The sequence below is a fragment of the Bos mutus genome, chromosome 14 (assembly GCF_027580195.1).
Source record: "Bos mutus isolate GX-2022 chromosome 14, NWIPB_WYAK_1.1, whole genome shotgun sequence".
NCBI classification, from domain to species: domain Eukaryota; kingdom Metazoa; phylum Chordata; class Mammalia; order Artiodactyla; family Bovidae; genus Bos; species Bos mutus.
The window spans coordinates 30,811,373-30,837,755 of NC_091630.1; the positions used below are offsets into that span (position 1 = coordinate 30,811,373).

Consider the following 26,383-nt stretch of genomic DNA (forward strand, 5'->3'; position numbering starts at 1 on the left):
AGCAACAATCCCATTGTCCATGTCCAAGTGCTGCCTGTTTTTCAATGCTACCTACCATATCCAAACTTTCTACTCAACACCCCCACTTGGGTTTCAAATACGTGTCTTAAACTCAAACTCTGAATCAGAATTTTTTTTAAGATATTTGAAATACAACTTTATTCTGATTCAAAACAAAAAGGAATGGGAATGACAAAAACAAGATTCCACCTCTCAATATGTCATGTGACTATAGCAGTCTTATACCTGAAACTCAAAGAAGAAACAGCTGTGTTTCGAAACACCTAAATATGCAGGTCCAAACAATGAAGATAGTTTTGTAACTTCCATATTCACTCCAAAGCCTGTCCATTTTCTTCAGCGTCCAAAGATGAAGCACATGTTCTGTTTCCCTATATAATAAAATGGCAAACACACGGCACCACTGATATCACAGGAAAGTTGCCTATAAAATTAGACTTCGGATGTTGGGCCCCAGCTTCACTTTCTCACAGTAAAGCATCTGTCTGAGCAACCTCTAAATTGTGCTTGTACAGCCACTGCCAAGGCTGGGTCTCTGACCACCTCTGGTGGGATGAGAGTAGGCATGGCAAGAAATTCCAAGTTAGGGTCTCTGATCAGTTTTCTAGCAAGACAGAGGAAGGGCTTTTCAAAGTTTTAGTTACTTTTGGCAGAAATGTCATAGTACTGAAGATTCTTCTTTCTGTGGAAGACAACTTGACTTTGCCTTAATCTTTTGGTCCTTAATATCCACTTCATTGCCACACAACACAATGGGGATGTTCTCACACAGTCCTATCAGATGTCTATGCCAGTTAGGCATATTCTTGTACGTAACTCGATGTTACACCAAGCATAATAATGGCACACTGAGCTTGGATATAATAGCCAACTCTCAGTTCACCAAATTTCTCCTGACCAGCTGTATCCCATACATTGAACTTAATTGGTCCTCTGTTGGTATGGAGCACAAGGAGATGGACCTCAACAATTTACTTCTCAAATTCACCAGTCAGATGACCTTGCACGAATGTATTCTTTCAGTATCACCAGCACCAACCAATACAAGTTTGAACAGAACTTGGAGTTCTCCGTGGGCAGTAATCTCTTGATGTTCCACAGGCCAGGTCCCAGTACCCTAAGGGCCTCTGCAGCTGCGGAGGGGAGGAGGTCTGCCAGAGGACCTGAGAAATCGTCTCCTCAAGACTGCTGCCCACTGCAGCCGCCCCAACACCCCCACCCCAACCCCTCTCCATATCAGAATTTTTAATGTCCTCTTCACAAGTATGTCTTTCCTCTATTCTTAAGTGTGTATGTGCATGCTCAGTCACTTCAGTCGTGTCCAACTCTTTGCAACCCCAGGGACTGTAGCCTGCCAGGATCCTTTGTCTATAGAATTTCTCAGGCAAGAATACTGGAGTAGTTTGCCATTTCCTTCTCCAGGGGATCTTCTGAGTCTCTTGCCTCTCCTGAATCACAGGTAGATTCTCTACCACTGAGCCACCATCAGGAAACCCCTATTCCTCAATACGTCACATCAAATGGCACCATCACTCATGAGTCTGTCAAACATTTAAGTGTCATCTTTTAATTCTTTATTCTCCTCACTCCTAGAATCCCAATGAATTTGCAAATCTTCTTCTGCCTCTAAAATCCATCCTAAATTTGTTCATTTTTTAAAATTTCTGCTCTTATGATAACAGACAGGTGCCTATGTTCTCACACAGACGATGCAGTAGTCCCTTTTTTTGATTCTACCAAGCATTCTTACAAACTGCTTCTTATCCAGTAGCCAAAGCATTCTTTTTCCAACTGACATGTCACTACCAAGCTTTACTTTTCATTAACCTTGAATTAAATTTTGACTCCTTACTCAGTCCTCAGAAGGCCTAGAAATTCTGGTCTTCGTCCACCCTTCTCACTCATCTCATACAAAGCAACTTTACCTTCACCATACTTTAGTCTCACTGTTTCTTTTCCCTTAAACATGGGAAATTATTTGCCATCACATGGCCTTTGCACTTAACATTCGCTGAGCTTGAATGCCATTTCCCCAGGTGGTCCTCTGGTTAGTTAGCCTCATCTTCATTATTCAATCAAGAATTCAGTCCTCAAATATAACTATACTGGGCTTCCCAGGTGGCACAGTAGTAAAGAATCTGTCTGCCAATGCAGGAAACACAGGAGACTCGGAAGATCCCCTGGAGTAGGAAAAGGCAACCCACTCCAGTATTCTTGCCTAGAGAATGCCATGGACAGAGGAGCCTGCTGGGATACCATCCAAGGGGTCACAAAGAGTGGGACATGACTGAGCATACAGGCACGCACATAACTGTAGTTGGTTGACCGTAACACACCCTTCCCACTCTAGCACATTATGCTACTTTAATATTTACATTTTTTCTGCTTTTGAAGGTGTTTCCTTTATTTACTAATATAGTAATTTCAGAAGCCCTTCCTTTAGAACATCAGATCCAAGCAAGCAGAGAGCTTGTCTATCTTTATCATTGATCTTAGAACTGCATAGTAGTATAGAATCCAATTTAAACAATTTTCTTAACAATGAACTGAATAGAAACTTTAACATTAATTTATACTTTAAAAAGAAAATTTAGGTTTTTTATTTCACTCAAAAAAAATGTATATTCACCAGGCAATCTGTGACAACAAAGTTAGATTGTCTCTAATCTAAAAGTTACTAGATGATGGATTTATAACAACTCATAAATATTTAGCTTAATAATATTAAGAACTTGAATTTGGGTCATATAATCATCATGTATTATTACTCAAATCATAAATTAGAAAAGACACAATGAATTTATCAAGGAATAATTTCATTTAAATAGCCATATGAGAATTTTCAGTTATAAGTAATATTAATAAAGATGAAAGAAAATATCTACACATGAAGACAACCAAGAATTCAAAGTTCCATAACTAAAATGAAAGTTTTTAAAATCGTATCCTCCTACTTACATATATAATAACTACTTCAAAACAACTACTACTTTTAAATGCAGAGGAGTGAATAGAATTAAGTACTTCAAGGCTGAGTATGTAGGATATGAAATTAAAAAAATATAAAACAGTGCTCTTTTTGGTTGATAGCTGAAGTAATGAACTAAATAGTAATACACATTTTGTTAACACATCGTAAGCAAAAACTTAATAAAATTTCCTCATATTGTTTTTCCTATTATGGAATCACTAAACAAACTGAGCTTTTTTTACCTATTAAGTAGAATATTTTAATAATTTGATAGTGATTTCTTCAAACTGAACCCAGTGTCACAAAAATAAACAGTTTTATTGATATGGAAATACTGTGGTTAAAATACTAAAATTCCATTGAAAATTCATATAATTAGGTATACAAGCTTCTCTGAAATAAATTTCATCATATTTTATCAGGAAAACTTGAAAATAATGATCTAATTTCTTTGTTTTTATTATTTTTAATCAGTAAACTAATTTCCTCTGAAATATTAGCTAGTTTAGAACACCAGATATTCTGTATTCCATTAGTATATGGCATGAGCTTTAAATATTTCCAGTTAAAAATTTAATGAAACAGCTATACTCTAAATAAAATTCAAGCATTATATTATATGAATAGACTAGACTGCTAAGTTGCTTCAGTCGTGTCCGACTCTGTGCGACCCCATAGACAGCAGCCCACCAGGCTCCCCTGTCCGTGGGATTCTCCAGACAAGAATACTGGAGTGGGTTGCCATTTCCTTCTCCAATGCATGAAAGTGCAAAGTGAAAGTGAAGTCGCTCAGTCGTGTCTGACTCCTAGCAACCCCATGGACTGCAGCCTACCAGACTCCTCCGTCCATGGGATTTTCCAGGCAAGAGTACTGGAGAGGGGTGCCATTGCCTTCTCCGATAGACTAGACTAGTAACAAATAACTTTACTGTTTCAAGGGCTTTAAATAGCCAAGGTTTATTCTCGGTCATGCAAGTTCTCTTGCTGGTTCTAGGCGAATCTCTTAGATGTCTGTCTTTGAGTGCTTTTTCTTTCAAACCAACAAGGAAAAAAAAACAACTTCTAATCCAGAGTAACAGAGAGAAATATTGGAAATAAAGCTGTCTAGTTAAGTCCAGTTTGTCTAATACTGACATATGATCTAGAATATGTAAATTCAGTTGTTTCCATTCAAATATCAATGCTAAAAACATGCATAATTAAAATGATATGCTTAAACATGCTGAGTTGATTAAAAAATAACATTGACATATTTATATTACAATTTTATGGTCAAATGTTCCCTTCGGTACTATTTCTACTTTAATTAAACTGATTTTATAAATGTAAAGAAGTAGCTTCCCTGGTGATACCTACAATCCAGTGTCTTCTTATGGGTTCACTTATTTGAAAATACTGAATAAGCCAAAAATTACACTTTTTCTCTATGGTTGGTTTTCAATTTAAAAATTTAATGCTATGTACAAAAAAATTCTACACAATGAAATAGAGGTTTTTTTTTTTTTTTTTTTTAATTAAAGCACACTGGAGATAATATAGACTTCCATAAATGATTTAGAGGCATTCTCAAATAATACCTAACAAATTACATTATAGCTACCATAGCAAAAGGTAAGGAGAGTTGTAATCAACTGGAAATTAGCAAATTTATTCAAGAAATTGCATAATGCAACATTAATGCTTTATAATACATAGCACAGAGTCTACTTATGACTCCCCAGGGACATTCATAATGGTTAAAAATTTAAATAGTTTAGAAATTAACAGTAAAAGCACAAAGGTTCATCTCTCTAGGTAACTCAAAGCAAACTAGATAATTTTATTTTGTGTCAGATTCTATCTAATTTGTGGTTATAACCCTACATTTTCATTCCCATCACTGCATGAAACAAAATATATCAGATTTGTGTTTTGAGACATAAATCTAACACTTGGCAAATGGAAAGATTTGTTTCTGATTTGGCACCATATAGAACTGTCTGATCATCATGCCCTGATAATAGCTATCCTTCAATTATTGCATCCTACATCCATAATCATCAGTCTACCCATTTCCCCTCCTACTTTATAGATACTGCTTTTGTTACAAGACAATAAATATATAAATTAGACACAATTTTCCCTGCTGCTATTTTTGCTAACTACTAATTGACTGAAAGAAAACTACTACTGAAAATTGTGTTTGAAATCCCTTTGTCTCTTATTAAATTTTAAAAGTGGCTACTGGCTGAAATGTGAAAAGAACCTGAGATAGTAGATGTATGGAAGATGTGATATTACATGCTAACTAACTTGAATTTTTGAACCATGAATCACTTTGGAAACATCAGTTATTCTTTAAAAGGTCTGACATACAGAGAACAAAGAGAGAAACGGATTTAGATCCGGGGTATCACCTTTGCTTCCAGGTTTCTATTGGCAACATTTACATTGAAAACAGAAACAGGAATTTTCTATTTGAACTGCAGAGGAAAGCAGAAGACATATCTGGGAAGCAGCTAGGGACTCAGCAGAAGATAGAGTCAAGTGTAACACTTTTTTGCTTTTAATAAGATATACAAGTTAATTAAGGGTAATTAACCTAGCAGTAGGTTATAAAGACTACAGGGCCTTGTTTTCTTGCAAAGGTTTATGTGAGACTCAGAGCTTCAGATCCTTAACAGAAATACCATAAACCTGAGCTTACTTAATTGGTTACAAAATAGAATTAACCACAGAAAAAATTGTGATACTTCTACTATTTATTTGTGCCTACTAAAATCTTTGCTTTTAAACTACAGTAATCATATACTTCATAAGAAGTACCATATATTATAAAGAAATATCATTATATTTGTTTTTAAAAAATGAACAAGGAAGAAAAAGAGATTGTACCAAATGATAATGCAAAAAATGTGCAGTTGCCCCCCTGGAACTCAAATACCTCCTTCTCTTCTCGTCCATGAGTCCATAACTGTTACTTCTTTTCATCTCTAGGACTGCTTCTCCTCAGTTCTCTTACAGTCTCATACTTCCCTGCTGTCTATTGTTTGGAATCCTGTGCAAGCTATTCTTATATTTTGGAAGGTACTCCCTCCCTGAAACATCTTTATTACTTCAGGGGTTTCTGCATCAGCTTTATGTACAGGATGAACTTCAGTGTCAAATAGACTGTACTAGAGTGTTGGAGGGACCATCACCCACATGGATACTAGTCATCCAACAGAACTGTTTGAATCACAATGCAGAGCAAATTTGTCAGTTTGAGAATTAAGTCCTAGGTGAGGTTCTAGGAATTAAGGAGGAAAGGAAATATGAGGCAGAGACAGGAAACAAACAAACTGATAGTTTCCTATAGTTTGGAATTGATGGGAAAGAAACAGATGGAATTAACTGTTCATACATTTCAAACGGACTTTTCTCAAAATTTAATTTTAAACAACTGGTTTCAGTTCAGTTCAGTTCAGTCGCTCAGTTGTGTCTGACTCTTTGTGACCCCATGAGTCGCAGCACGCCAGGCGTCCCTGTCCATCACCAAATGGTGTTTACCTAAACTCATGTCCATTGAGTCGGTGATGCCATCCAACCATCTCATCCTCTGTCGTCCCCTTCTCCTGCCTTCAATCTTTCCCAACAGCAAGGTCTTTTTAAATGAGTCAGCTCTTCCGATCAGGTGGCCAAAATACTAGAGTTTCAACTTTAACATCAGTCCTTCCAATGAACACCCAGGACTGATTTCTCTTAGGATGGACAGGTTGGATCTCCTTGCAGTCCAAGGGACTCTCAAGAGTCTTCTCCAACACCACAGTTCAAAAGCATCAATTCTTCAGCACTCAGCTTTCTTTATTGCCCAACTCTCACATCCATACATGACCACTGAAAAAACCATAGCCTTGACTAGACAGACCTTTGTTGGCAAAGTAATGTCTCTGCTTTTTAATATGCAGTCTAGGTTGGTCATAATTTTCCTTCCAAGGAGTAAGCATCTTTTAATTTCATGGCTGCAATCACCATCTGCAGTGATTTTGGAGTCAAAAAAATAAATAAATAAAGTCAGCCACTGTTTCCACTGTTTCCCCATTATTTGCCATGAAGTGATGGAACCGGATGCCATGATCTTCGTTTTCTGAATGTTGAGATTTAAGCCAACTTTTTCACTCTCCTCTTTCACTTTCATCAAGAGGCTCTTTAGTTTCTCTTTACTTTCTGCCATAAGGGTCGTGTTATCTGCCTATCTGAGGATATTGATATTTCTCCCTGCAATCTTGATTCCAGCTTTTGCTTCTTCCAGCCCAGCATTTCTCATTACATACTCTACATATAAGTTAAATAAGGAGGATGACAATATACAGCCTTGATGTACTCCTTTTCCTATTTGAAACCAGTCTGTTGTTCCATGTCCATTTCTAACTGTTGCTTCCTGACCTTCATACAGGTTTCTCAAGAGGCACATCAGGGGGTCTGGTATGCCCATCTCTTTCAGAATTTTCCACAGTTTATTGTGATCCACACAGTCAAAGGCTTCAGCATAGTCAATAAAGCAGAAATAGATGTTTTTCTGGAACTCCTGCTTTTTTGAACAACTGGTTTAGTTTTCATGTATTCTTGATATTTGATAAGCACATTTACTTAGTATAATTGGGACACACAAATTAGTTAATGAAAAGTTAGTGGGGTATCAAACACTCTGTAAAAGTATCAACAAAATTTTAAATACTTTATCTTAAGATATGTAGATGTACACTCATCCATAAATCTGATATAAACCCAAGAATTCTCTCTTTAGGCAGATATCTAACAATTGCAACTGTAATTAACTTTATATATATATATATACACACACATATATATACATATATATGTATATATATGTAGTTGATGAAACATAGTTCCTTACCATTCCATTTATTTAAAGTTGAAAAGTAATTAAAAACACCTATTAAACAGTTTGTTTTAAAATGCTTCTTTTTAATATTATTGTTCTACTATTTTGCATTACTTTCTATTTTTAACTATTTTCAGTTATTATATGCCTACTTTTAAAGGTATCTGTTCCCTACTTAGCCTTTAGATACTTTTAGTGATCTATCCTTATTAATCTGACCCCAAGCATTCAAGTTGTTTTCATACAGATAACATTCACTATTTAGTCATTGGCATTTCTTCAAGAAATACATATACATATTCACACTTATTCCCAAACCTGTGGTCTGGGAATTTGTTTTGCAAAACTGTGTTCACTGAATTCATCTGAAGCTACACAAAAGTATTTTCTTCTTTTGGAGGTAGTTTACATACATAAATATGAAAGTAGGTATACTTTATTACATATTTAGTGGATTCTGATTGTCATATTGTTAAAGGCCAACTTTTAAGTAAGAAATAATTTGAATAAAATTTTGACTGTTTTCATAAATCTGAAAAGAAAGGTAATGACAAAAGTAAACAAAGCCATATATCTTATAATGATTAATTGAGGTTAGAATTCAGATTTTCCTAAATGCCTTCAATTTGTACAATAAGGACAGAATATTCTGCCTTCCTTTCCTAAAGGAAATCAACCTTGAATATTCATTGGAAGGACTGATGCTGAAGTTGAAGCTCCAATACTTTGGCCACCTGATGCGAAGACCCAACTCATTGGAAAAGACACTGATGCTGGGAAAGATTGAAGGCAAAAGGAGAAAAGGTGGCAGAGGATGAGATGGTTAGATGGCATAGCAACTCAATGAACATGAACTTGAGCAAACATTGGGAGGTAGTGAAGGACAGGTAAGTCTGGCATGTTGCAGTCCATGGTGTCGCCAAGAGTTGGACATGACTTAGCGATGGAACAACAAATTCTGCTGTCCATCCTACTTTTTATCCAACTGATATTGTTAATTGCTGTGGGGCTAAAGTTATTTAGTCAAAGAATATCTTCACTGCATGGATATTCATTTGAAAACTCTACTGATTTAAAATATATGTTACATTTTATACTGAAAATAGCATGTTCAATATTTAGTATATATATATTTTTTGCATTATCAGATTTATATTTAATTTGGTGATGAAAATGCAACTCAATCTATGTCAGACTCACTACTTATGTATACACTTGATTTCCTTTGAAAACTAAAACCCTGACCTAGAAAACAAGCACACTGCTCAGGGACACCATATTGTAAGGTTGATAATTAGCCACCTGCTGTGCTCAATAAATCAGTCTGGAAATTATTGACCTATGTCACAGCATTTTCACCTCTTTATTTACTGGAAAGATGTGTTTACAAACCCAACATCCTTCCACTGCATTTGTTTAGGTGAAGATATCCTACTCTCTTTAGATGTAATTTATGTTTATAGATTTTTAAAGCAAAAAAAAAATAAATATAATATCGTGGAAATATTAATTTTAATGGTATATTAATAGAGTCAAATACTCATATTTTGTAATATTTAAAGTAGTTATCTAAAATTCACTGCTTAAATGACAATTATAATGGTAGAGGCTTAGTATAATCAGTATTTTTAAATCATTTCAATAGCTTTACATGACAACATTTTTTTTCTTCATCCTCAAACACTGTTAAGCAGCTAAGGTAATTACTAAAAATAGCCCTTGATAAGGTGGATTGAATTAAAAATAAATTTATGAATATAACCAGTATGCATCAACAAGTTCCCACTTTTTTCATTTTGCTAAAAAGTATGTATAAATTGTTTTGTTTTTTTATGTTTCACTTTGTTTAATGTATGATCTACTTAACATGTTTTACAGAGCAAGAAACCTATAAAGTAATAATAAACAAGGTACACAAAACTTGAGATTCTTTAAAAAGACACATTTCTTCTTAATTTATTTAAGCTCTACCTTACTTTTCAAAAGTATATGATATTCTTATTAATAATACTATAGGATAAAACTAAGTCATTAATGAAACTAGTAAATGGTATTTAATAAAAGAAGAAAATACAGCTATCCAATGGTGAGCTGGAGCCTCCTGGTCCAGCTTGTGAGAACTTGCACATCTCTTCATATTCAGTGACAGGTTACTAGTTTGGTTGACTATGGAACTGGAACACTCCACAGATTAGGACTTTATTCCCCTTTGTTTTGAGAGAGGAATTACAGCACTGTCACTGAAACCATCCTATCTCTGCAAGTCTAGGAAATACCCTGCATCTATTCTATCATACAGACAAAATGTTGCTTGACAAGACAAAATTATGTACCATAGAGAAGACCAACTGTAAGTTTCACTTGAATGTTCTTTAACATAGTACAACTTAGTAAGTTATTGTAATAAAGTGTTCATACAACAATTATTTGTAAACTGTCTGTTTTCCTGGTGTATCTTCCACAATGAGTAAAAAACATACAAGTCTTTAGATATAAACTATTTAGGTATCAGTAAATATATACCAAACACAGTGCTTTGGCTTGGTTAGATTTTATTTTAACAAGCTACATTTTTTGGCAATAAATAAGTAGGTGGATGTGCTGTTTCTTGAGTTCAGTTTCTCAGTCATGTCCAACTCTTTGTGACCCCATGGACTGCAGTACACCAGGCTTCCCTGTCCATTACCAACTCCCAGAGCATAGTCAAACTCATGTTCATTGAGTTAGTGATGCCATCCAACCATCTCATCCTCTGTCATCCCCTTCTCCTCCTGCCTTCAGTCTTTCCCAACATCAGGGTCTTCTCAAACGAGTCAGTTCTTCACATCAGGTGACCAAAGTATTGGAGTTTGAGCTTCAGCATCAGTCTTTCCAATGAACATTCAGGACTGATTTCCTTTAGGATGGACTGGTTGGATCTCCTTGCAGTCCAAGGGACTCTCAAGAGTCTTCTCCCACACCACAGTTCAAAAGCATCAATTCTTCAGAACTCAGATTTCTTTATAGTCCAACTCTCACATCTACTGGAAAAACCAAAGCCTTGACTAGATGGACCTTTGTTGGCAAAGTAATGTCTCTGCTTTTTAATATGCTGTCTGCTAAGTAACTTCAGTAATCATGTCCGACTCTGTGCGACCCCATAGACGGCAGCCCACCAGGCTCCCCCATCCCTGGGATTCTCCAGGCAAGAATACTGGAGTGGGTTGTCATTTCCTTCTCCAATGCATGAAAGTGAAAAGTGAAAGTGAAGTCGCTCAGTCGTGTCTGATTCTTAGCGACCCCATGGACTGCAGCCTACCAGGCTCCTCCATCCATAGGATTTTCCAGGCAAGAGTACTGGAGTGGGGTGCCATTGCCAGACGCCATGATCTTAGATTTCTGAATGTTGAGATTTAAGCCAATTTTTTCATTCTCCTCTTTCACTTTCATCAAGATGCTTTTTAGTTCTTCTTCACTTTCTGCCATAAGGGTGGTGTCACCTGCATATCTGATGTTATTGATATTTCTCCCTGCAATCTCGATTCCATCTTGTGCTTCATCCAGCCCAGCATTTCTTATGATGTACTCTGTATATAAGTTAAATAAGCACAGTGACAATATACAGCTTTGACCTACTCCTTTCCCAATTTGGAATCAATCTGTTGTTCCATGTCCAGTTCTATTTCTTCTTGTCCTGCATACAGATTTCTCAGGAAGCAGGTCAGGTTGTCTGGTATTCTCATCTCTTTAAGAATTTCCCACAGTTTGTTGTGATACACACAGTCAAAAGCTTTGGCCTAGTCAATAAACAGAAGTAGATGTTTTTCTGTAACTCTCTCACTTTTTCGACAATACAAAGGATGTTGGCAATTTCTTAGGTCACTTCTAGTTTGCAACAATAAAACCATAAAATTATTCTAGAAAAGAGTTATATTTCTATTTTAAGTTTCAAGTACATCAAAATGTTGTTCAATGTCATTAAAATCCAAATAACATACAAGGGATGAGGGACAAAAATAGCCTGCTGTTCTTTCAACTGAATGCTATAATGCATTTCCTCAAACTCTTCACTAAGACACCAGTAAGGTTTAGAAGATATTACATAGCTGAAATTATGAATCAAATTCACAAAATTTAGAATCAGTAGTCTCTATATCACTTGCAAAATGCATATGATTTATTAGTATTGCTATGGGAAATAGATGGGGAAACAGTGTCAGACTTTATTTTTCTGGGCTCCAAAATCACTGCAGATGGTAACTGCAGCCATGAAATTAAAAGACACTTACTCCTTGGAAGGAAAGTTACGACCAACCTAGATAACATATTCAAAAGCAGAGACATCACTTTGTCAACAAAGGTTCGTCTAGTGAAGGCTATGGTTTTTCCTGTGGTCACGTATGGATGTGAGAGTTGGACTGTGAAAAAGGCTGAGCACTGAAGAATTGATGCTTTTGAACTGTGGTGTTGGAGAAGACTCTTGAGAGTCCCTTGGACTGCAAGGAGATCCAACCAGTCCATTCTGAAGGAGATCAGCCCTGGGATTTCTTTGGAAGGAATGATGCTAAAGCTGAAACTCCAGTACTTTGGCCACCTCATGCAAAGAGTTGACTCATTGGAAAAGACTCTGATGCTGGGAGGGATTGGGGGCAAGAGGAGAAGGGGACGACAGAGGATGAGATGGCTGGATAGCATCACTGACTCGATGGACGTGAGTCTCAGTGAACTCCGGGAGCTGGTGATGCACAAGGAGGCCTGGCGTGCTGCGATTCATGGGGTCGCAAAGAGTCTGTATAATATATTATTGTAATATTTTATAATATATATTATGTTGTCACATACTTTATATAATATTAAATATCTGTATACATACACAGATACTTTATAAATGAATGAACAATTAAGCAAACTTATATTGACCATGCATGCTCAATTTTTTCCTGATAGGTGTGCAAATCTGAAAAGCATGGAGACTTTTGCTCTGTTCTTTCTTGTCTATAAACCAAAATCCCAGACAAAAGCAAATCATCTTGCTCTGTCTTTTGTGTAATGATAAGCAGTAGAATAGTCAAGTCTATGTTTTACCTGTTTATTTTACAGTATTTGGGATGAAAATCCAAGACTTGCAATGCATTAGGGAAGAAATGACACTCATTTTCAGTAATGTGATATCAGGGTGAAGATCAGGTTTCATATTTCAGTTCTGGCATATACTAGCTCAGTGACAGAGAGGATGATTCATATTTTAAGTTTCAGGTTCTTCATCCATAAGTTTTACAATAATTTCAAGAATTTTGTGAGGATTTTAAAGGTTTTAGCATACGTCTTAGATGGAAAAAGTACTCTTAATTATTAGATTTAAACCCTACCTATATTTTGTTATGGAGGATGAAGTAAAGAGTGAGGAAAGGGCTGTGGTAGAGAATTTCACTTTAATAAAAAAGGAAAGAAACAGATGACACATATTATTTAAAACATGAATAAGATTAAATATATTTTTGACCAATCAGAAAGGGAGATTTTACTTAAAATAACAGAATTCTTTCCAATGCATTTAATTTCAGTCTTTTTAAAAAAATTAATTGAAGTATAGTTGATTTACAATGTTGTGTTATTTTCGGGTACACAGCAAAGTGATTCTGTTACACACACACACACACACACACATTTTCATTTTAAGATTCTTCCCATTACAGCTTATTACACGATATTGAATACAGTTCTGTGTGCTATAAAATAGATCCTTGTTATCTATCAATAACATATATACACGTATATATGTCTATAACATACATATATATACATATATATATATCAATAGCATATATACACATGTCTATAGATACATATATACATACATACACACACACACACACACACACACACACATGTTCCTGTCTTTAGTTGTTCAATCATGTCTGACTCTTTGAGACCCTATGGACTATAGTCCGCTAGGCTACTCTGTCCATGAGATTTTCCAAGCAAGAATACTGGAGAGGGTTGCCATTTCCCTCTCCAGGGGATCTTCCAGATCCAGGGATCGAACCGGCATCTCCTATGCCTCTTGCACTACAGGTGGATTCATTACCTTTGAGCCACTGATTCCCCTTAGACATATATATATATAGTAGCATGTATCTGTTGATCCCAAACTTCTAATTCATCCTTCCCTCTCTTTAAGCCTTTTTAAACTGATCATGCTTTGGATTCTAGCTTTGTTTGGACTTTTGTTCATTCCTGTTATAAATCAGAGAAAAAAACAAGCCTCACAAACATTATTCACATATGCCACATGGAAGGATAAATCAAAATCTACCTTCATCCCTGATTTTAATGTACATGACTAAATTGTACTATAAAAAAAGAATCTGTCATCAAAGGTCATTTAAAATCATGGACTATCTCTGAAGAAATTAGAACTGGTGGCTCAAATTCTCAAACAGGTCAGGACAAAGGAAAACGCTGCTTTGTAATGTTGATATACTATACCATAGGAATTAATGCCATTTTGTTTATTTCTACTGGAAGAGAACAGCCTGAATTTGGGTTAGTGAATGTTAAGGCCCGATTCCTAAAGGAACTTTTTTCCTAATAATTTGAGATTAATATTTGCTTCTTCTTGAAATGGTAAGTAAAGGAAAAGAGAATTCTGACTTTGGTTATATGCTTTTGCTTCAAGAGTTTATCTAGGAAACAAAGGCTGTAGAAAAATATTTAAGTGAATAATTTCTTTTTTTTTTCTTTTTTTTTCTAATTTTATTTTATTTTTAAACTTTACATAATTGTATTAGTTTTGCCAAATATCAAAATGAATCCGCCACAGGTACACATGTGTTCCCCATCCTGAACCCTCCCCCCTCCTCCCTCCCCATACCATCCCTCTGGGTCGTCCCAGTGCACTAGCCCCAAGCATCCAGTATCGTGCATCGAACCTGGACTGGCAACTCGTTTCTTACATGATATTTTACATGTTTCAATGTCATTCTCCCAAATCTTCCCACCCTCTCCCTCTCCCACAGAGTCCATAAGACTGTTCTATACATCAGTGTCTCTTTTGCTATCTCGTACACAGGGTTATTGTTACCATCTTTCTAAATTCCATATATATGCGTTAGTATACTATATTTATGTTTTTCCTTCTGGCTTACTTCACTCTGTATAATAGGCTCCAGTTTCATCCACCTCATTAGAACTGATTCAAATGTATTCTTTTTAATGGCTGAGTAATACTCCATTGTGTATATGTACCACAGCTTTCTTATCCATTCATCTGCTGAACAGCCACTATGGAGAACAGTGTGGAGATTCCTTAAAAAACTGAATAATTTCTTGATTCCTTTAGTCCTTGTATTCTCCTAATATCCAGATCTTTCAGTAATGATCCAGTCTAAATGGAAGTCACTGTCCCTGCTGTAAAATGGAATTCTAAAATTCTAGTCTGTTACTACCCCTGGTTACTTTATTCTATCAGTAATGGCCAAAAAAGCAGGAGGATATTCTCTTACTATCATGAAGACAAGGAAAATGTACCATAGTGAACTTAGAGACACATGTCCTAGTTTAGACAATCAGTAAATATTTTTCATTTAAATCAAGCAGAAAAATCCTATGACTATTCAATTTTTTAAATGAGGAAAAACTTAAATAGTTTAACTATTCATAGACACATGACTAAGAGTAAAATAAGGCTTGAATCTAGGTTTGTCAGTTTCCAAAACATCAGCACTTTATACTACCCCATGCCTCTCTCAGGAATATTGACCAGAAGGTTCAACATAGCCTTAGCCCTCCTTCAAAGTCTACTAGGATTTTTCTCCTATAATATGACATATTTGCACAGATGGTCCTCAAACCAGTAGCTATTTACATCTGAGTTAAAGGATTTTATTTACATCTTTTGCTGCTGAAAATACATTTATTTAAATATTGAACTCCTTAGTATGCAAAATAATTCATATAAACCACTCCCCATTAGGTCATAAATTTTGTCCTCTTTTACTGAACACTGGGCTTCCCTTGTGGCTCAGCTGGTAAAGAATCCACTTGCAACATGGGAGACCTAGGTTCAATTACTGGGTTTGGAATGGCCAACCTAGATAGCATATTCAAAAGCAGAGACATTACTTTGCCAACAAAGGTCCGTCTAGTCAAGGCTATGGTTTTTCCAGTGGTCATGTATGGATGTGAGAGTTGGACTGTGAAGAAAGCTGAGTGCCGAAGAATTGATGCTTTTGAACTGTGGTGTTGGAGAAGACTCGTGAGAGTCCCTTGGACTGCAAGGAGATCCAACCAGTCCATTCTGAAGGAGATCAGCCCTGGGTGTTCTTTGGAAGGAATGATGCTAAAGCTGAAACTCCAGTACTTTGGCCACCTCATGCGAAGAGCTGACTCACTGGAAAAGACTCTGATGCTGGGAAGGATTGGGGGAAGGAGGAAAAGGGGACGACAGAGGATGAGATGGCTGGATTGCATCACAGACTCGATGGACGTGAGTTTGAGTGAACTCCTGGAGTTGATGATGGACAGGGAGGTCTGGTGTGCTGTGATTCATGGGGTTGCAAAGAGTCAGACACGACTGAGCGACTGAACTGAATTGAACTGAACTGAACTGATACAGTCCTTGGAGTTACAAAGAGTCAGACATGACCGAGCGACTTTCACTTACTAAACACTACTAGTGTTTGACAAAAGGTGGGTAATCAATAAATGAATATATACATATTATTTTCCCTGACTATATGCATAAACAAGTGATCATCCAAGAGAAAATGTGTGTGTGTGTGTGTGTGTAAAGGTAGTACTTAAAGTATAAATATATTGTCAGAATAGGCAATTTTAAGGTATTCTATTTGAGCAGACACTTATTCAGAGTTGAATTATGAATTTTGTGGCAACAGGTTCTTGTAAGTTAACAGGTAGCAAGTGAAATAAGCCAACAAATTCTTTGATTTATCTAAAATTCTAGTAATTTTAAATATAAAACTTTAGAATTGTTGGAAAATTTTAAAGAAGCTTAAGAAATTACTACAAAAACCCCTGGGGCAAGGGGGCTCCCCATATATTGCCACCATTATAAAAAGGAAAATTTTAAAAGAAAGAAGAAATAGGATGACTATAGCACAATTGTATGAATAATAATAAGCAGATTAAAACAATGTCAAACATTAATAGCAAGAAAGTAATAAAAGTCAAAATTAATGAAAAACTTTGAAATTTATATTTAAAAAAATTATAAATCAGTAAAATGAGATATTAAGTATGTAAGAAAATTAAGTTTTATCTTAGTGTGTTTACATATATATATCTATTTTATAATAATAATATCTAGAAATAAATACTTTTGCTTAATGATTCTTTTTCTTTTTTTTTTTTTTACTATTTAACCACTTACAATGTAGGGAATATTTTCTTATTTTAATCAAATTATTTTTCTTCTCTGTCTTAGCTCTTAGATTTTTTGAGATAATGTTTATTCTTTTCAGTGTAACTGACTTAAATATATTTTTACCAAATGGTCACTGTCAATATTTATTTCATATTTTCCTAAATCAGTATACTTAACCACTTTCAGATTCATTCATTTAGTCTTTTCTCACCATTTTTTTCTTAATCTACTCTGGAATTGTAGAAAACAAAACTAAAGATATCATATCTTCTTTATCCATCATATGTCAATGGATATTCAGGTTTCTTCCATACCTTGGCCATTGTTAATAGTGTCTCTAAGAACATTGGAGTGCAAATATCTTTTTTAATTAAAGTTTTGCCTTTTACATATTTATGACCCAGACTGGGATTCCTGGATCAAATGGTAGAGACTCTGTTTTAAATTTTTTTAAGGAAACTCCCACTGTTCTCTGTGGTAGTCGTACCAATATATGTTCCCAAAACAGTGTAGGAGGTTTCCGTTTCTCCACACATTCTTCAGCATTTATCATCTAGACTTTTTCACAGTGTCTATTCTGACTAGTATGAGGTGATATGTCATCATATTATAGTTTTCATCTGCATTATTTTAATAATTAGTGATGTTGAGCATTTTTTCATGTGCTTATTGGCCATCTGTATTTTTTTTGAGAAATGTCTATTTAGGTCTTCTGTTCATTTTTAATTTATTTTTTATTAAATATTGAGCTGTATGAGCTATTTGTTTATTTTGGACTTTAATCTCTTTTCAGTCACATCTCTTGCAAATATTTCTCACATTCTGTAGGTTGTCTTTCATTTTGTTTATGCTTTCCTTTGCTGTGCAAAAGTGTTTAAGTTTATTTTTGCTTTTATTTTCATTACCCTAGATGGCAGATCCAAATACATATGGGTGTTATTTATGTCAACATCTAGAAGTGTTATAGAATCCAGGCTTACATTTTTGTTTTTAATCAATTTTAACTCATCTCACATGCTAGTAAAGTAATGCTCAAAATTCTCCAAGCAAGGCTTCAGCAATACGTGAACCGTGAACTTCCTGATGTTCCAGCTGGTTTTAGAAAAGGCAGGGGAACCAGAGATCAAATTGCCAACATCTGCTGGATCATGGAAAAAGCAAGAGAGTCCCAGAAAAACATCTATTTCTGCTTCATTGACTATGCCAAAGCCTTTGACTGTGTGGGTCACAATAAACTGTGGAAAATTCTGAAAGAGATGGGAATATCAGACCACCTGACCTGCCTCTTGAGAACCTGTATGCAGATCATGAAGCAACAGTTAGAACTGGACATGGAACAACAGACTGGTTCCAAATAGGAAAAGGAGTACGTCAAGGCTGTATATTGTCACCCTGCTTATTTAACTTATATGCAGAGTACATCATGAAAAGTGCTGTACTGGAAGAAACACAAGCTGGAATCAAGATTGCAGGGAGAAATATCAACATCCTTAGATATGCAGATGACACGACCCTTATGGCAGAAAGTGAAGAGGAACTCAAAAGCCTCTTGATGAAAGTGAAAGTGGAGAGTGAAAAAGTTGGCTTAAAGCTCAACATTCAGAAAATGAAGATCATGGTATCCGGTCCCATCACTTCATGGCAAATAGATGGGGAAACAGTGGAAGCAGTGTCAGACTTTATTTTTGGGGGCTCCAAAATCACTGCAGATGGTGACTGCAGCCATGAATTTAAAAGATGTTTACTCCTTGGAAGGAAAGTTATGACCAACCTAGATAGCATATTGAAAAGCAGAGATATTACTTTGCCAACAAAGGTCCGTCTAGTTAAGGCAATGGTTTTTCCAGTGGTCATGTATGGATGTGAGAGTTGGACTGTGAAGAAGGCTTTTGAACTGTGGTGTTTTAGAAGACTCTTGAGAGTCCCCTGGACTACAAGGAGATCCAACCAGTCCATTCTGAAGGAGATCAGTCCTGGGATTTCTTTGGTAGGAATGATGCTAAAGCTGAAACTCCAATACTTTGGCTACCTCATGCGAAGACTTGACTCATTAGAAAAGACTCTGATTCTGGGAGGGAACGGGGGCAGAAGGAGAAGGGACGACAGAGGATGAGATGGCTGGATGGCATCACTGACTCGATGGACGTGAGTCTGAGTGAACTCCGGGAGTTGGTGATGGACAGGGAGGCCTAGCGTGCTGCGATTCATGGGGTCACAAAGAATCGGACATGACTAATCGACTGAACTGAACTGAACTGAAATTTATTTTTGTATATACTGTTAGAAAATATTTTAGTTTCATTCTTTTTTTTTTCTTTTTTTATTGAAATATATCTATTTGACAATTTTCTGGGTATACTGCAAAGTGATTCAGTTATTCAGTTTTCCAGATTCTTTTCCATTGTAGTTAATTACAAGATAGTGCATATGGTTCCCTGTGCTGTTCAGTAAGTAGTTGTTGTTTACTTAATAATATATTAGTATGCATCTGTTAATTCCAAAGTCCTAATTTTTTCCTGCCCCTCCTAAGTTTCATTCTTTTACATGCAGCTGTCAAGCTTTCCAAGCACCATTTATTGAAAAGGCTGTCTTTTTTTCCCACTGTGTATTCTTGCCTCCTTGGTCATTCATAGATTAATTGAACTTAAGGGAGTCAGTTTATTTATGGATTTTCTATTCTGTTCCATTAATTTATGTGTATATTTTTCTGCCAATACTATTCTGTTTTGATAATTATAGCTCTGTAGTATAGTCTGACGTTCTCCAGCTTCATTCTTCTTTCTCACAATTGTTTTGGCTATTTAGGCTGTATTTTGCTTCCATACAGATTTTAAATTATTTGTTCTAGTTCTGTGAAAAATTTCATGATAACTTAATAGGGATTGCATTGAATCTGCAGATTGCCTTGGGTAGTATGGTCATTTTAACAAAACTGATTTTTCCAATCCTAGAATATGGTATATCTTTCCATTTGTTTGTGTGGTCTTTAATTTCTTTCATTAGCATCTTACAATTTGGGACGGCAGGTCTTTTGTGTCCTTAGGTAGGTTTATACCTAGGTATTCTACTGATTTTGGCATGTAAATAGGATTCTTTCCTTAATTTCTCTGTTCGATATCATGTTGTTAGTGTATATAAATACACTAAGTTGTATCCTGCAACTTTACTAAGTCCACTGATGAAATCTAGTTGTTTTCTGGTGACATCTTAGAATATACTATGTATAGTATCACATCATCTGCAAAGAGTGAGTTTCACTTCTTCTTTTCCACTTTGGATCCTTTACTTTTCTTCTCTGATTATTGTGTCTAAGACTTCCAAAACTTTGTTGAGTAAAACTGGTAAGAGTGGGCATCTTTGTTTTATGCCTGATTATAGAGGAAAGCTTTCAGCTTTTCATCATTGTGGATATTAGCTGTGGGTTTGTCATATATGGTCTTTATTATGTTGAGGTATGTTCATTCCCTCTATGCCCACCTTCTGGAGAGTTTTTATCACAAATCATCTTTTATTTGATCAAAAGTTTTCATGCATCTATTGAGATAATCATATGACTTTTATTTTTCAACTTGTTAATATGGTATATCACAATGACTGATTTGCAGATATTAAAAATTCCTTACATTGCTGAGATAAATTTCACTTGATCATGGTGTATGACCTTTTTAATGCATCACTGAAGTTGTCTAGCTGGTATTTTTTGAGGATTTTTGCATCTATGCTCACCACTGATGCTGGGCTGTAATTTTCTTTTCTTCTGATATCTTTATTTGATTTTCGGTATCAGGGTGATGAGGGCCTCATAGGATGAATTCAGAAATATTCTTTCCTTTTTTTGGAATAGTTATGAAAACTATTTTTGGAATAGTTTCCTATAAGTGCCAACTCTTCTTTAAATGTTTAGTAGAATTTTAGTGGGGCCTAGTCATGTGTGTGACGGAGAAGGCAATGGCACCCTACTCCAGCACTCTTGCCTGGAAAATCTCATGGACCGAAGAGCCTGCTGGGCTGCTTCAGTCTATGGGGTCCAGTCCATGGGGTCGCGAAGAGTCGGACATGACTGAGCGACTTCACTTTCACTTTTCACTTTCATGCACTGGAGAAGGAAATGGCAACCCACTCCAGTGTTCTTGCCTGGAGAATCCCAGGGACAGGAGAGCCTGCTGGGCTGCTGTCTATGGGGTCGCATGGAGTCAGACATGACTGAAGTGACTTAGCAGCAGCAGCAGCAGCAGCAGTCATGTGTGGCAGGCAGAACCCAAGAAGGGGCCTGGATCTAATTTTGGCTTGCTGGTAGGCAGTTAGTCCTGATTCTGGGACTGTTGCCCACCCACTGCCAGGTGAAGCTAGGTCCTGGAGTTAGGTCTGGAGTACCAGCAGGCAGAGCTGGTTCCTGGAGTCTGGCTGCAAGGCTCATGTATCCAGAGAGATTTTGAGATAAATGAGAGTGGGGAGAGGTATGCTGGTTCCTGACACAGTTGTGTATGACCTGGGGTGTCCCAAGGTTGTACTGGTTTGCTAATGGGCAGAGTGGCCAGGGCTCAGCTAGTCCCAGAGCAGGGTCTAGCCTGCATTGGTGGACTTGGTTCCATCAGCTGTGGGATCATAGCTTTCTTGCTTCAAAAATCTCCTCCATGGTGGGTGAGACTGATCTAGAGTTTTGTGCAGGCTTCCTTGTGGTAGGGGAGCTGGGTCTTAGCCCTCTAGTGGGCAGGGTTGTATCTAGGGGCATGGAAGTATTTAGGCAGACTGTCTGCTAATCAGTAGGGCTGTGTCCCTGCCCCCTTAATTTGGGCACCAAATTTTACAGGGTATCAGGTGGGGCCAGGTCTCAGCATTAATGATCCAAGATGACAGTCATCAGGAGTGTCACAGGGTTGAATGTTCCTAGATATGTCTGCCACCACTGTCTACATCCCCAGGTTGAGCCACAGCCACCTTCTGCCTCTCCAGGAAACTTTTCAAGACCAGAAAGTAAGTCTGGCTCAGGCTCCTATTAAATTACTGCTTTTGCTTGAGTCCTGGTGCATGTGAGATTTTGTGTGCACCCTTTAAAAGTGAAGACTCTATTTCCCCTAGTCCTGTGTGGCTCCTACAATTAAGCTCTGCTGCTCTTTAAAGACAAATGCTCTGGGGATTCATCTTTCCAGTGCCAGACATCTAGGTGGGAAACCTGACATGGAATTCAAAACTCTAATTCCTGAGGAAGAACCTCCTCGATACAATTATTCTCCAGTTTGTGAGTTACCTACTAAGGGGATATGAAATCTGATTATATCAGAAGTCTGCCACTCCTGCTTGTTTCATGGTTCCTTCTATATATCTAATTATAGAAGATCTTTTCTGGTAGATTCCAATCTTTTTCCATCAATAGTTGTTCTGCAGATTGTTGTGATTTTGGTCTGCTTGTGAGAGAAGACAAGCTCAGGGTCTTTCCATTCTGTCATTTTGGCCATTCTGCCTCAGATTTTTTGAGGTTCACTAACAGAAGTGGCTTCATAATTTCCCCTGCACCTTCAGGCTCTCCTCTCAATCTGCAGTGCCAGGCCAGTCATTCAGTGCATCCAGTACCTTGCTGTTTGGATTACTATGGTTTTGTAATATAATTTGAAGTCAAGGAGTGTGATACTTCCAGCTTTGTTCTTTTTTCTTAGGATTGCTTTAACTATTTGGGGTCTTATGGAACCCTTTTATGGTTCCATAAGATTTTAGCATGTTTTGTTCTATTTCTGCAAAAAATGTCTTTGTAGTTTTGAAAGAGATGGCACCAAATTTGTAGACTGATTTGGGTAATACAGATATTTTAAACATATTAGTTATTTCAATCCATGAACACAGATATCTTCCAATTTCTTTGTGTCTTCTTCATTTTCATTCAACAATATCTTCTTCAATTTCTTTCAACAATGTCAAAACCTGTACAGTTTTCAGCATCCAGGTCTTTCACCACCTGGGATAAACTTAGTCTTAGGTATTTTTTGTTGCTGTTGAAAATGAAAATGCGATTGTTTTCTTAACTTCTCTATTAGCTTATAGAAATACAACAGATTTTGTATGTTAACTTTGCACCCTGAAAGTTGATCCTTTTATTATTTCTAATAGTTTTTTGGTGTTTTTAGGGTTTTATATATATAAAATCATGACATCCACAAATAGTGACAGTGTCCAATGTTTCTGCTGTTCTCTAGGTTTCATCTCTATGTGTCTAAGACCACCTACCTTTAGATATAGAGATGTATGGAATTCTCTAATGTACTAGTGTGTTTTGGGCACAGGCACCTTTTTTGCCTTGTAGATAGTTTATCGGTTATAGCTTAAAGGAAAAGACAGAGTTAGTTTTTCATTCCATCATGTTGCTGACATCAGTCTGAAATAATTTTTCTATTTATCATCTTATAATTTATCTTTTGCTAGGGTAGTTTCCTACTGTATTGTTCCTCCTTCATTTATAATTCATCATTCAACCAGTCACATTTCTGTGAAGTTCTTCCTATAAAATGTCTTTTCATTTTCTGAGAGATCATCAGAATTTTCAAGTGATAACTTCTATTTTCACTATTCAAAGACATTAGTCATTAATTCCATTCATCTGTATTTATTTGCCGTAAACTAATTTATTTTCACTTAATTGGCTAAATTATATATATATATAAACTCTGGTTCCTGAGCCTTTTCTAAACCCAGCTTGAACATCTGGAAGTTCTAAATTCAAGTACTGCTGAAGCCTAGCTTGTAGGATTTTGAGCACAACCTTAATGGCATGGAAAACAAATGCAACTTTCTTTAATGTTCTTTAGCACTGTTCACAGGTCAAATTGGCAACATTCATTGGACCATAGAGAAAGCAAGGGAATTCCAGAGAAACATGTACTTCAGCTTCACTGACTACAGGAAATCCTTTGTCTATGTGGATCACAATAAACTGTGGAAAATTCTTAAAGAGACAGGAATACCAGACCATCTTACCTGTCTCCTGAGAAACCTGTATGCAGGTCAAGAAGCAAACAACAACAGAGTGGCTCAAAACTGGGAATGGAGTACAGCAAGAATGTATACTGTCACCCTGTTTACTTAACTTATTGAGTTCAGTTCAGTCGCTCAGTCGTGTCCAACTCTTTGCAACACCATGAACCACAGCATGCCAGGCTGCCCTGTCCATCATCAACTTCCGGAGTTGACCCAACTCATGTGCATTGAGTCGATGATGCCATCCAACCATCTCATCCTCCGTCGTCCCATTCTCCTCCTGCCCTCAATCTTTCCCAGCATCAGGGTCTTTTCAAATGAGTCAGCTCTTCGCATCAGGTGGACAAAGTATTGGCGTTTTAGCTTCAACATCAGTCCTTCCAATGAACACCCAGGACTGATCTCCTTTAAGATGGACTGGTTGGATCTCCTTGCAGTCCAAGGGACTCCCAAGAGTTTTCTCTAACACCACAGTTCAAAAGCATCAACATGTGAAATGCCAGGCTGGATGAATTACAAAATAGAATCAAGATTACTGGGAAAAATATCAACACCTCAGATATCCAGATGATACCACCATAATGGTAGAAATCAAAGAGGAACTAAAGAGCTTCTTGATGAGAGTGAAAGACGAGAGTAAAAAAGCTGGCTTAAAATTCAACATTCATCCAGGGACGACCCAGAGGGATGGTGGGGGGAGGGAGGACGGAGGAGGGTTCAGGATGGGGAACACATGTATGCCTGTGGCGGATTCATTTTGATATTTGGCAAAACTAATACAATTATGTAAAGTTTAAAAATAAAATAAAAAATTAAAAAAAAATTCAACATTCAAAAAACTATCATGGCATACAGTCCCATCACCTCATGGCAAGTAGAAGGGGAGAAAAAGTGGAAGCAATGACAGTTTTCTTTTCTTATGCTCCAAAATCACTGCAGATGGTGACTGCAGCCATGAAATTAGAAGATGCTTGGTTTTTGGAAGGAAAGCTATGACAAACCTAGACAGCATATTGAAAAGCATAAACATCACTTTGACGGCAAAGGTCCATATAGTCAAAGCTACGGTTTTCCAGTAGTTATACATGGATGTAAGAGTTGGACCATAAAGAAGGCTGAATGCTAAAGAATTGATGTTTTTGAACTGTTGTGCTGGAGAAGAGTTTTGAGAGTCCCTTGGACAGTAAGGAGATCAAACTAGTCAATCCTAAAGGAAATCAATTCTGAATATTCACTGGAAGGACTAATGTTGAAGCTGAAGTTCCAATACTTTGGCCAATACTCTGATGTGAAGTGCCGACTCATTGGAAAAGACCCTGATGTTGGGAAAGATAGAAGGCAAAAGGAGAAATGGTTGGAGAGCATCACCAATTTAATGGAAATGAACTTGGGCAAAATCCAGGAGATAGTGAAAGACAGGGACACCTGGTGTGCTGCAGTCCATGGGGTTGCAAAGAGTCAGACACAACCTATCAACATACTTAAAATCAGACAGTATAAAGTGTTTATAAATACAAGGCACATCTATTAAACTAAAACATTACTAAGAAATTATCTACAAACAAATATACAAATTGCTCTTAAGTAAACAGAAAGACCACTATTATTAACAATATCTAAGGACAAAAGTGTATAAAGCTGGCTAAAATTTTAAAGAGAATGTTAATTTAGATAGATAAGAAATCTGAACTTTGAAATGTATAACTTTTAATTGAACAAGTCATCTTTTTAGTTAACTGTCAGAATATTCAATTATTGGCAAATTGGTGGATTATTCAGGTATGAACATGTTCCTGATTCATTTCACTGTGAATTATGTCCACAATACAGTGCAAGACTCTGGTGTTCATATTGCCAAAAAACAACGATTACATTACTTCAGACAAAAGATAAATATTAAACACATGGCCATCAGTATTATCAATCCATACTGAAAACAGAATTGTACAGAATTGACTAAAATTGCAGAATACAGGTTTAAGAAAAATATGCATTCTTTAAAATCGGGAACGTGATGTAAATTTTGCTTAAAAGCCTTGAAAGACAAAATGTACTTTAGCTGGACATATTATTAACACACTTCCAGAGAAATATACTTCAATTAACAACAAAAAAAATTTACAGCAGAGAAACATTCAAAAATTATCTGACCTATTTTCATGCTTTTCTAATATATTACAAAGTATTTCCTATATGA

General features: G+C 36.5%; 1 protein-coding gene and 1 pseudogene across 3 annotated transcripts in view; both read right to left on the minus strand.

The window, feature by feature from the left end:
• Positions 1-26,383, minus strand: part of CSMD3 (CUB and Sushi multiple domains 3) — a 1,469,470-nt gene that overhangs the window by 986,362 nt on the left and 456,725 nt on the right. The window lies entirely within an intron of this gene.
• Positions 489-17,773, minus strand: LOC138990777 (GTP-binding nuclear protein Ran-like; annotated as a pseudogene).